This window comes from Panthera leo, chromosome C1, assembly GCF_018350215.1.
Source record: "Panthera leo isolate Ple1 chromosome C1, P.leo_Ple1_pat1.1, whole genome shotgun sequence".
NCBI classification, from domain to species: Eukaryota; Metazoa; Chordata; class Mammalia; order Carnivora; family Felidae; genus Panthera; species Panthera leo.
The window spans coordinates 76110174-76123530 of record NC_056686.1 but is presented as its reverse complement, the minus strand read 5'-3'; the positions used below and the strand labels follow the sequence as shown (position 1 = coordinate 76123530).

The following is a 13357-nucleotide window of genomic DNA, read 5'->3' as shown; positions in this document are numbered from 1 at the left end:
CACTTTTTCTCTTTTCTTTTGGATTGAATTTTTTTATTATTCCATTTTACTTCCTTTTTTTGGAAAATTAGCTATAACCCTTTGGTTATCTTAAAGGATAGTTTTGCATTTAGAGTATACATCTCTAACATTTCACAATTTATTTTCAAGTGATATTATACCACTTCCCATATAATTAAGAATTGTATGACACTGTACTTGCATTTCCCCCTCCAGACCTTTCAGCTATTGCTGTTACACATTTCACTTTAATATATGTTATAAACCATACAGGAGATTGTATTTACCTACATAGTCCCTTTTCTTGATGCTCATCATTCCTTTGTTGAGACAGAAATTTACATCTTGTGTCATTTTTGTTCTGCTTGAAGGACTTCCTTTAACAATTCTTGTAGTACATGTCTACTGGTGATGAATTCTTTCAGCTTTTGCATGTTGTAAAAAGTTTTTTTTCACATTTTTTTCTATACCAAACTTTGTTTATTCATTACTCATCTCTGTACAAAATTTCCAGAAACACTAAAAACTTTCACATTCATTTTTGAAAGATATTTTCAGTGGGTAAAGACTTGTAGGTTGAGGATTTTTTCTTTCATCACTTTAAAAAATCTACCTGCACTGTCTTCTATTTTGATTTGTTTCTGATGCAAAATGTTCTGTCATCATTATCTTTGTTCCTCCATACACAATGTCTTCTTTATTTGGTTGTTTTTAAGGTTTACTCTTTATAATTTGTTTTAAGCAATTTGATTATGATGTGCACTTATGTTTCTTGTGCTTGGATTCTCTGAGATTCTTGGAACTGTGGATTTAAAATTTTCATCAAATTTGGAAGATTTTTTGACCATATTGCCTTTAATTTCTTCAGTTTCTGTCTTCCTTTTACTTGTCCCGCTGAGATAATAAAATAAAATGGGGTTATATCACAGTTCACTGATATTCTGCTTATTTTAGTCTTTTTTCACCTTTCAAAATGAAATGTGTTTCATTTTGGACAGTTTCTAATGCTGTGCATTCTAGTTCCTTAATCCTATGCAATGTCTAATCCATTGTTAATTCCATCTAGTGTATTTTTCATGTCAGACATGGTGTATTTTTAATTACCAGAAGTTTGATATGAAACTTTTCTGTAGCTTCCCCATCTGAACTTATTATGTTCAATCATTCCTCTAGCTTCTTGAACATATGAAACTGAGATATAGTAATCATTTTAATTTCTTGTATACTGATATTGTCATTTGTGTCATTTCTGGGTCAGTTTTGATTCATTGCTTTTTCTTGTTATGTCTTATTTTCCTGCTTTTTTCATGCCTGGTAATTTTTGATTGGATGTCAGACATTGTGGATTTTGTCTTATTAGGTGCTGTATATTTTGTATTCCCGTAAATCTTCTTGAGCATTTTTAAGGATTGATTAAGTCACTTGCAGACAGTTTGATCCTTTCTTATCTTGCTTTTAAGCCCTAGGTAGAACAAGTCTAGAGTTAATTTTTTCTTTCCCACTACTAAAGTACTACTCCCCTTCTAATTCTTCAATTCAACATTATCTGGTTGCTGGTAACAGGCACTATCCCTGCTCCTGTATGAACTAAGATATTATTCCTTCTAATATTTCATTACTTAGCTGAATACTCAAGAAAAAACCTCAAAGATATCCTGGACTTGCTTTCTACACAGCTCTCCCTCTGCTACTCTGCCCTGCAAGCAATAGTTGCCTTGCTATGCCTAGACTCCCAGCTTTGTATCAGGAAGTCCATCAGGTGATATCTTGGATACCCCTCCTCCCTGTACTGTAGCCAAGAAACCCTTCCAAATTCTAATCTGGGCCCTCATAGGGTTCACCTCTCCTTCAATGCTTAATATCTAGTGTCTTATTGTCTTATTTATTTTTCTTGTTTTTGTTCATTTGTTTCAGTTGTTTCAGGCAGCAGTGTAAACCCAGACCCTATTACTCCTCTGGCTGTTGAGGAATATATTACTGGTATGTCTGAGTCTCTTTATATGCAAGACACATGGTCACACACTGGGCACAGACTATCAATTAGGTAAAAAAAATCCTTTAACCTATAGGTTTTGTTTTCTTCATTTTATAGGAAAGTCGTATAAGATGAATAATGCCTAGCCTTTCCTTTTATCCTATGAACATTCAAGCCCACCCTGGTTTGATGCTGACTTATTTGCTTCTGACACATCAAAGTAAATTTTAGCCCTGAAACCTGGGCAAAACCGACTTTCCTGAGCTGGGTAATGTTTTGCCTCTGCATTTCCCTGTATTTTCTAGGTCCTATTTTCCTGCTGCACAGAACAGATCTCTGTAGGTGAGCATAGAGTAAGGATTCTGAGTCTTTTGTTGTGCTAAGACATAGAAGCGGACACAAAGGAAATATAATGGATTGGAGCAGATGCCTATGAGAAATGTAAAATAGCTTGGTTTCCTCCTACAAAGCCATATAAAGCTACAAGTTAAAAAGCAATTTAAATTTGGGAGAACTACAATGTTTGGACAGTTTTAGGTTTGGCCATATGTAACTTTTGGTGATGCTATTGGTTTCAAAATTTTTCTTTTTAATTTAAATGAATATGTCCTAAAGATATGTCCAAACCATTCTGGGTTTTCTTTTCTCCCTCTCTTCAGTCTCCACCCACCTCTGATTTGTTTCCTGGATGAGCATATGCTTAGATCCCTCAAGCATAGTGATAATTTCTCCTGACCAGCAGAGCCAGTCATTATTTATTATACTTTGCTCTCACTCCTTCTCACTTTCCTAGTGGGAACATTGCAGTGGCTGCTGGCTAGAAAATTAGCCCAGGGAGCTCCTTCTGTTGGTCTCTTTCCTCATTATGCTAGTAAAAAATTTAACTGTGATATTCTTGTGTGTGTGTGTGTGTGTGTGTGTGTGTGTGTGTGTGCGCGCGCGCGCATGTGTGTGTGTAGACACACACACACATATCTGCATAAGTTGGAAGCACACTATAGGGGCTAATAGTGAGTAACTTAACTGTGGCTTTCTCACACATTTTACTCTCTCTCTTTCTCTAGAGTGGCTGCAGAAGTACAGTGCACTCATGTCTTGTTGCTTCACATTATAAGCCGAGCTTGTGGGTTTATGTGTCATCTCACTGTTTCTGCTGGGTTGTTTTCTGGCTGGATGTGATATCGTTTCAACCATTGTCAGGGGGCTGCCCCAGATACCTGGGATGCTCAAGAGATGCGACACTTACTTGCCATGTGATAGCAAAGACTTCTGTTTATATCTGTGGCTGCTCCTCCTGCAACCCTCTGCGGGATCCATGGATATCCAAGCTGATTGGGAAGCTGAAAACCACACAACCTCACTGAGGCTTGAAGGGTTTTTGCTTATGGGTATTTTTAAGTAAGCACCAGGAAACCATGAACTACAATTTGCAGTAACTTCTTCTTTCTTTTTTTAGGCATCCTTATTATTTTAAGTGTCTTCTGAGTCACAGTTCTACAGTTCCATGAGCTTTTAACTAATAGTCTTGTTAGTACTGTACAGCTTAGCTCTGGAAAGGTGACTAATCATCACTCAAATGCACTGAAAGCAGAGGCCATGTGTCATACCTCCCGTGTATCCTCAGCAGCATCTAGCTACCAAGCTAGATGGGCACTCTGAAAGTACTTGTTGACTTTGTGATTCATTTAGGACAAAATAGTCTATTTTCTTAGGATAGAGATTTTAATCCAGACTAAAGACATGAGCCTTTGTCTTTTGTAACGATTGGCCTGCTTATGGAGTTAAGAGATTTGGGGTGGGGCGGGGGGAGGATGAAAAAATGTTAATGCAAAAGGGTCTGTTGATTTCTGCAAATGATCCAATCTCACTATTACCTTCAATTTATAAGAACTCTATCTGATGTTGGGGGAGAAAAAAGAAGAGAATGATGGAAGAAATGTAAGAAATGTAGAAACTAATATTTTAATTTTTGTGTGTGGCTTATCTTACAGAAAACTATTCTCTATATACCTTTGGTTCTAAAGAGGCACAAGCTGGTTTTTGGAAGTGCTGTTATCAGTAGTGACTGAAGCATAGGAATGTGGGGTCCATTCAGCTTTGGGGAGAAACACATTACATTTTCCATATGCCTTAAAGCAATCCATTTAATTGACTATCTGACTATTGAACTTTCTAGGGTTTTCATGTTGTTTTAACAAGCCTTTCTATAATTAGGTACAAGTGGTATGAGACAGTAACTAGTAAAGAAGCTACAGTTATTTTATATTTGTATCTCATTAATGAACCTTTAGATTAACATCACCAATTCATTTGCAGGGAGATGTCACTGTGGCCCATAAAATCCTTGTTTTCCCGCTCCTCTAGCAAAGCATGTATAACCCTTAACCTAAAGCAGTGTCTTCCTTTGGAGGCATGTGTGAACACTGGTCCCATCTTTGGCTGGCCTTGTGCCTGTGAGTGGGAAGTAAACCTTTGTATGACCAGTTCCAGGGCATGTGATGGTAAATCTCCAGAAGTGGGGAAAATGTAGCTGATCAAATGAGCATTTCTGATTGTATCTCCCACATTCCAGCTACTCTGGGGGAAGTCCTGTCACCCCATGATGTGTGATGCTGCTTCAAACTATTTGCAAGAAATAATCTAAATGTCAAATTGTGGGTATCATGGGGCACTACACATGTTGAGACAAACCAGCGTGTCAGGAAACTTAGAGTGAAGCTGGTTTTGAAGGTTGTGCAAAAAGAAACCCTAGTCATCAGGCACCAGGGAAATGAAAAGAGCCAGCAGAATCTTTGTTTCAAGTATTTCACAATCCAATCCATAAAGAACAAAGTCATTACCCTAAGTCTTTATATATTTCTATAAAACAATTCAGTACATTCATTCAACAAGCATTTGCTGAGTGTTTCTTATATTCCATGCCCTGTTCTAGACATTAGGGATATGGTGGTGAACAAAACAAAGTTCCTACCTTAATGGAGCCCATCTTCTCAAGGGCAATGAGGATCCTATCTCCTCTCAGGTGGGATAGGTGCTGTGAAGAAAAATAAAGTAGGGGAGGGGGTCAAGAGTGCAAGAGACAGTGTGCTCTTCTATATAGGTGGTTAGGGAAGGTTTCTAAAAAGGTGACATTGAAGAATATGAGCTCCTTTGGGTCACAATTCCCATTCCTTCCCGACCAGGGAGGCTTTTCCTGAATTATCACACTTGTTTTGCCTGTGTAACCATAGTTGTGACAATTTGGACACTTCTGTCAAGTTCATAATTGACCACATGACCAAGGATCAGTTGAGACAAAATTGTCATGAATAAAATTGAAATTTACGTGGTGTTATCTCCTCTTCTCTTTGCTCTTTAGGCAATAAAGCACAGGGTATAGTTGACTCAAATGGTCCAGGAACCAAGAAAGAAAAAGAATTCTGATGTCTTAGAGGGACATTACAGGAAGTAAGTTTTAGTGAAAGAAGACCTGTGGGAGAAACACAGGAGCCAGCCTTGGATTTTTTATCTTGGCTCCTCTACTTACCAGCTGGATGATTTTTTTTTAATACCCAGATTCTTTTTTAAGTTTATTTATTTATTTTGAGAGAGAGCACAAGCAGGGGAGGAACAGAGAGAGGGGGAGAAAGAAAATCCCAAGCAGGCTCCACGCTGTCAACACAGAGCCTGAGGCAGGGCTTGAACTCATGAACTGTGAGACTGTGACCTGAGCTGAAATCAAGAGCCAGACACCATTTTTATTTTATAAAAATGTATGTATGTATAGGTGTGTGTGTACATATGTGTGTGTATATGTATATATATATGTGTGTGTATATATATATATGTGCGTGTGTGTGTGTATATATGTGTGTGTGTGTATATATATACATATACACTGATATATATATATATATATCAGTGTATATGTATATATATACATATATATATCACTGATATATATGTATATATATACATATATATATATATATATATATATATATATATACACACACACACACACACACTCTGATATATATATATATCTCAGAGAGAGAGGTAAGGGCAGAGGGAGAGAGAGAATCTTAGGCAGGCTTCACGTCCTGTGGGGAAACTGTGACATCAGGACCTGAGCCAAAAACGAGTCAAATACTCAACCAACTGAGCCACCCAGGCACCCCTTGAACAAATTTTTAACTTCCCTGTGCTTCAGTTTCCTCAGCTGCAGAGGGTAATAGTGCTTACCTCAGTTGGGTCTGCTAAGAATTAAATGAAATCTTTCTGTAAAGTTCTTAGCATGAATCCTAGGATATGATATGCACTCAGTGTTTAAAATTATTATTGGGCTTAGCACTATCATTTATTCGCACAGCTATCTTCCTATGTAGCCACATGCTCTATGAGTATGTGTAAAGAATTTCTGGCCAGCATTATTCTTTACCCTATTTCATTAATTCATTGAACCATTCATTCAAGAAATATCTTTTCTACGATTGGCATGTTGCTGAGCTCCCTGTGAGATTCTGTGGGGAGTAAAGGATATATGTGCTTTTTGACTTGTAGAGAGGAGTGAAGCATCAAAGAGGACTTGTTCCAGATGACCTTAAAGTCCCTTGCAATTTGGATTTCCTGTGATTGTAAGGCACTTAGCATCCAGTAGACAGAGAAGTGGAACTCTGGTAGTGCTAAGGTCTGTATAGGGCCCTAAGAACCTCCAGCACAAGCCAGGCAATGCTTTCTGGGGGCTCAGCCAATAGCAGAAGTAGTAACTAGTTTATGGCAGCCTCCATTCCCTTCCAGTTCCTCACTTTTTAAAAACATACTAAGAATCCCTTACATTTGCACACTGAGTTTTAGAGTTTGTCAGGCACTTTCATACATATCATCTCAAATGATCCTTTTACTACAACTGGATAGGACAAGTGTTCTTATCCTTACCTTATGATGAGGACACTGAGGCTCAGAGACTAAGTGAATCACCTAAGATCCCATAGGCAGAACCAGAATTCCTACAAAGAGCTAAGAGCTAGGTTAGGAGTTCCAGGATTCTAGGGGATAAAGTGCTCCTGAATGTCAGAGTGTTCCTCTTCCTTTGGAGAGTTGTCTTAAACCAGTCTGCCTTGTTGATGTGGCACTTGGTGGCGAGAGTAGGAAGGAGGCATTTACCTGCCCACAAACCAACCCTGTGGTCCAGTATAAAGAGAAAACCCAACCTTCTATACCAGGTTCCATCCTGTCTGCCCTACATACCACGCTGACCACAGGAAAGTGCAATCTTCTTTTCCGGCCATCAGGGGCAGATGCCCCAGAGACTGTGCCACCCTCTCCCATCTTCCTGGCCAGCTCATGGCCCTGAGCCTGTGTGAGTGGCTGGCATGCATGCTGTAACTGTACGTGATCATCTGGCTAACGATGCGCACCTATCCACCCAGATGTCAGATACCGCTGTTGCCCCAAGGGAAGAAGAGTAAACAAAGCCCTTGCCCGCCTCCATTTGGGGATGCCTCACTGTTTGAATTGCAGTGGCAGCGCTCTGAGCTAGGAAAGGAGATGGCTGGCTCCAGCAGCTCATAGAGGTGCTCCCCCACCTTTCTGACGACCACTGGGATAATTCAAAGAGAAAGAGTAAAAACTTACCCCCAGGTATGGAAAGTGAAGGTATTTCATACTGCAAGAGGTCTGTGCTTGTATTCTACAGTATGACAAGCTTCCTGTCTCCATTCCTTCACCAGTTTGTCTCCCCTGGTTCATGTGACCCCAGCAGGACCAGGCCCTTCTTCCTGAAGGGACTTTGCCTGGGAGCTCACACTGAAGCCTCTTCTTTTATCATGTCACAAGATGGCATGCCACAGTTTGTCCCACTGTATCTTGCAAGAAGCTGATATTCCAATGATGTTATTAAAAAGTGGCACCTTTCGCCACATTGTGAGAAAATCTTTCTGGTGGGGGCAAGGGGATGGCGATACATTTTCCCCAAGGAGCTCACTTCAACCACAGCATTTGATGTATGGTGACATATCTCCCACACGCTGCCACACACACACACACACACACACACACACACACACCTCACAAACACATTTCCTAGCTGAGATGGATAAGGAAGTTAAGGGACTTGTACAGGGTCACACAGAGGGACAAGGAGGTCAAGGCATTTACATGGGGGTGTAAAGCATTCAACCCACTGATTTTTGGCTCTTAGTCCTTCTCCCTGACCTCTGATTATCCCCCACCTCACCTCCTTTTCAGCTGAATAAACGTGTAATGCACACTAGAAATTCCACTGCAGTTCAGTATATCACTTATCAACAGTGGCTTTTAGCTAACAAGAATGCTGATAAATCTTACTCCCTATGGGTATTTCTCAATTCTGGGTTGTATGTTTTTATTTTTGCTTTCTTAGAACTCAAATCCGTGCTCAGCTCAGCATAAGATCCAGGTCTGGCATGCTGAGGAAAGCCTTGGATGAGGAAGTAGGAAATGGTTCTCATTCCAATCTCATCTCCTCCTCCCTACTGGCCTCAGGCCTTCAGGTCCTTGTTCAGCATCACCAAGGCCCAGCTTCCTGGGAAGTACGATGGAAATTGTAATACCATACCTGCCAACCTCAGAAGGATATTGTGAAAAACAAAGGAAATCATAAGCTTGCAAAGTTGTGAAATGACCAGAAGGAAAAGGGACTTTTTCTCTGTGAAGGGACCATAAAATACAAGCTAGTGGGCAAGGAGTCAGGCAGCACTAGGTTCAAATCCCATTTCAATTGTGTGCTCTTGGGAAAGTTATTTGCCTTCTAAGTGTGTGTGCAATGGAGAGATAATAAAACCCACTTGGCAGTATTGTGGGGGAGGATTAAATGAGAGTTGGTTTAAAGCTTGTAGCAGAGCACCTGGCCCAAGGATGTTTATTTCTTCCTCCTTCGTGCCCCATGGTCCATACTCACAGCACACAGACTCTAAGACTTATAAGGCATTTCATGTCTGACTCATCCTTGAATAGCCAGTGTCTGTAAGTGGGGCTGCCACGTTATGGGAGCTCAATAAATATACTGGTGGCTGTGAGTGTATCTATAGATTAGGGATGGAAAATTAATTTAGAAGATTATTTGTAATGTTTGATACTGTCAGCATGGACTTGTCTTCCTAACTGGCAACATGGGAGTGGATTTGTCAGTTTTATTCAGACTGGAACAATTAGGTGGTAATTTGTGCATTTAGCTCATAGATTGGCTTAGGATGATCCGAATCTTGCCGCAGTTTTCTTCATGGAAAACAAATCTGACTTATTATCTGGCCCAACTCAACAGTGCAACTAGTTTCACAGCAGGAATTCACATAGACAAGTAAACACTGGGGGAAAACTCCCCTGTGAAGTAACCACATGCCTAGGCAGGGCTGTCTCCTAATTTAAGAGCCAATTTTTAAAATAACTGTCAAATTAAGCTGGCTAATTGCTCTGGTCTCCATCTCGTTGGCCACAGGTAGAGAGGAGGGGACTGATTTCAAAGGTATAAGGAAGATCTGCATAAAAGAGATCCAACAGTGCCCTCAATGAAATTATATTTGGCAACATGGATGACAATATGTTTTTACGGAGTCCATTTTTCTATCACTTTTCCTGGTATTTTTGGAAAGTGATTATGGATGGATTTGTTTTTATTTGATTATACATGCATCATCGTTTTTTTTAATGTTTATTTATTTTTGAGACAGAGAGAGAGACAGAGCATGAATGGGGGAGGGTCAGAGAGAGAGGGAGACACAGAATCTGAAGCAGGCTCCAGGCTCCGAGCTGTCAGCACAGAGCCCGACGCGGGGCTCGAACTCACGGACCGTGAGATCATGACCTGAGCCGAAGTTGGACGCTCAACCGACTGAGCCACCCAGGCGCCCCTCATGCATCATCATTTTTAATATTACTCATAAAGTTGTCAAACATAATTTTTTCTATTAGATTTACCCCTAAGTTAGCTTCAAATAATCTTGACTTTAAAAAAAAATTAAAATATTGTACTAGGCAAGACTGAAGCCAAAGGGTTAGATACAGAATGTAGAAAAAAGCAAAGGGAGGAATATATCCTAAAGCTTTGAGAAGTTAGGCTTGAATATCTTTTTTCTCCTGCTCCCTGAGAAATTAATGAACAGACAACCCTGAAACTTCAAAGCTGTAACACCCTGCTTTGGGAATTACAACCTCCATCTTGGTTGTTTAAAAATGAGCACACATGGAAATGATGTATCAGCATATCTTTTCAAGTTTGTTTTTTTTTTTCTGTTGAAAATTAATCAACAACCCTCCAGTTATTTATGGCTTAGTACATATATAAAATTAGGGGAAAAAATTAGATCTTAAAAAAAAACCCAAACATGTTTAATCACAGTAGTAAAACATGGCCATGGCTAAAATTATAACTGTACAGATTAAGATGAAAAGCCCACCCACCTCACACTGCTTTGCAAAGATAAGAGTTTGTTTTTCCTTTCTGAAAATGTCCATGTCTATATATAAAATTATATATATATCATATTTTTTATATATGTAAAAAGTTATGTGTGTATCTTTCCTATCCCCTTGCATTTAAGGGGTATATTCAGATGTGAGTGCTCAGGTCCGAGTTGCCCCTCTTCATCATTTTGTATATCAGACAGGATATGTGTGTGACGGTAACATTAGATTTTGAAGCCAGATTGCCCAAGCTTATAAACTGTATGACCCTAGGTAAATCACCTTAGTTATTCACCTAGAAAGCAGAGTGCTCAGATGGGAGCATTAAGTGACTGAATATAGCAGTGTCCAAACAGCTCCTGGTTCAGAATAATTTCTTAGGAATGGTAGCTACGACCATAGCCAGACCTTCTCACTCTAAAGCTCCAAAATATTGCCTTTATTCTCATCACATATATCCTCAGCTTTATACTTCCTCCAACTTAACATACATATATATTTTAATGTGGCATAAGACGTAGAGTTCTGCATTTCCTCCCTAGCTGCTCTTTCCTCCGAAGCACTGGTACTTCAAAGGCTATAACTGCTCTCCTCGAAAGCTTTCAGAACTTGGAGTGAACTCAATCACTTTCTCATTTGGTATTAGTCATGTGCTCCATTTGTGTATGGCCTATTTCCAACTGATGAGCTTATAGCTGAGCGGCCCTGCATTTTAGGAATCTTCCAGCACAAAAAAGAAAGACTTGGCTTCAGAAGGGATCGTGACTGGCCAGTTGATCTGTTAAATAATATGCCAAATACTGTGGAAATAACAAGAAGGAGAAAATTACATTCACACTTCTTTATTGGTGCCATTAACAGTGTTTTGTCATCCAGCTGATGCAGCGGCGCCATCTCCCCGGAAGCACTGCAGTGCAAGACTCTCTGGAGCCTTGTCCAACCCCTCACCCCCCGTGTCCCAGCAGCACCCATGGCTCCCAGGGTGGGGAAGGCTGTTTGAGGATGCACTAGTTCAGAGGAAGCCAGAGGACCAGGCCACTTTCAATAAGACTGTCTGGAAGTGTTAAAGCATCTCCATAGAGGTGTCATTGGAGCAGTGGTGAGCCCCCTTCTCCCCTCACCATTCTGGAGGTCAGGGGACCCCCTTTGAGCCAGGCTGCAGCTCACCCCATCAGTCTCCTGCCTCTCACTGTGCCTGCTGCTCGGCTGCTGAGGCCTTAACAAGAATAGCCCTCGGCCTCCCTTTTGTCCTCTCCCCATGCTTGTTAAAATAAATGCCTTCTTTCTCATATCAGGCAGACTGGGGAGAGGGACAGCTCTCTTCTCCCATCTCTCATCCCTCTCTCAATTCTTTCCTGGTCTGAAGCTCATTTCTCTCTCCACCCCACCCCTGCCTCCCTTTGTCCATCAGGGTCTCACCAGGATTTCATTATGTTCCAAAAACAGATAGTTGTTTAGATGGAGAATATCTCCCCAGAATATGATAGGAAAATATAAAGTATACACTGAACTAAGTCACTCCCTAGTTTAAAGTACCTTCTAGGACTAAGATTCAAATCTTTCCAAGATGTACAGGTCCCCACAGATGTGGGTACCCTCCAGCCTCATTTCTTTTACTTTTTGGTCATCACACTGCAGCCACCAGGGTTTTCTTTCCATTAGTAATAATGACTGTCATGAGCCAAGCACACCCAGTACTTACACATGAGGAAAATGAGGCACAGATAGGTCAGTTAGACATGGCTAGTAAGGGATAGACCTAGGATTGAAATCCAGGATGCCTCCACTCTTGGCCAATACATGGTACTGCCTCTTGCCAACATTTCAAGCATGCCAAACTCTTCTCTGCCTCAGGACTTTTACACATGCTGTTCCTCTCTTACTCTTTTCTCAACCCTTGTATTGCATAACTTCTCTTTATCTCTTGGGTTTGAGCTGAGATGTTACTTGTTCAGAAAAGCCTTTCCAGAGCTGCCAACACCACCACCGTCAGTCTAAATCATTCTCCATTGTTACTCTCCATCGCACCCCTCTCTTCTTGTCCCCAGAGCTTTTATTATCATTAACATTTTTACTTGTAATTTTTGGTACACTTACATTACTTGTTCAAAAACATTTGCTGTCCTTTCTACCAGCCCCTCTCTATTTGGGGGATTAAACTTCCCCACCTGATTGACATCAAGTTAGACCATATGACTTGCTTTGGGCAAAAGAGTGTGCTCTGGGGAAAAAATGCTAGAGCCATTGTGTGGTTTCGGCCATCACTCTTCCTCTGTCACAAGAGGGCATGTCTCAGGGGCTGCTCCTTCAGTCTTGGTCCAAAATGAAGAGGGCAGGATGCAGAGCTACAATGGACCTAATGTGAACAAAAAGTAAACCAAAAGGTCACTAGGATATGGAGGTTACTTGTTACTGCAGCATAACTTAACCTAGGTTTACCAATACATATGCTTATGTAACATTTTCTCTCCACTGTACCATCCATTTCATGAAACCAGGGACTGTGCTTTGTTTTGCGGTCTTTATTCAGCATCTAGCAAAAGGCCTGGCACATTTAAGGACTTGACAAATATTTGTTGAATGAATAAGGAAGCAATGTATTAACACACAAGCCAGCCTATGAAGGCTACCTTTTGGTGCATGTTATCATTCTAAGCAAGTAGTTTTTTGTAAAACTAATCAACTGTCACTTTCCACTCCATTGTTCACCCCTCTACACCTTCCACACCTCCTCCCTTACTCTCTCAGCAGATATTTAATTTTGACACTGCTTGAAATACATATGCAATTACTATGTAAAGTTCAAAAATTCCTAGGAAAAAAGTCCCTTTATAAGTATTTAGTTTCCCCAGAAAAAAACAAAGAATACTCTTAAAATGTCTTCTTTCCAATAAAGAATTGCTTGTCTTCAAATGGCCAAGGGACTTAAAAGGACCTATCATAACTTTGAGTCTATTTTCT

The 13357-nt window shown here is 40.3% G+C and overlaps 1 long non-coding RNA gene across 2 annotated transcripts in view; it reads right to left on the bottom strand.

Annotated features, from left to right (window-relative positions):
* Window positions 1–11250: 11250 nt before the first annotated feature.
* Window positions 11251–13357, bottom strand: part of LOC122227963 — a 100240-nt gene continuing 98133 nt past the window's right edge. For both annotated transcript variants that reach the window (XR_006206301.1, XR_006206300.1), the window contains exon 3: window positions 11251–12752. This is a non-coding gene — a long non-coding RNA (uncharacterized LOC122227963). The remainder of the gene's footprint in view (window positions 12753–13357) is intronic.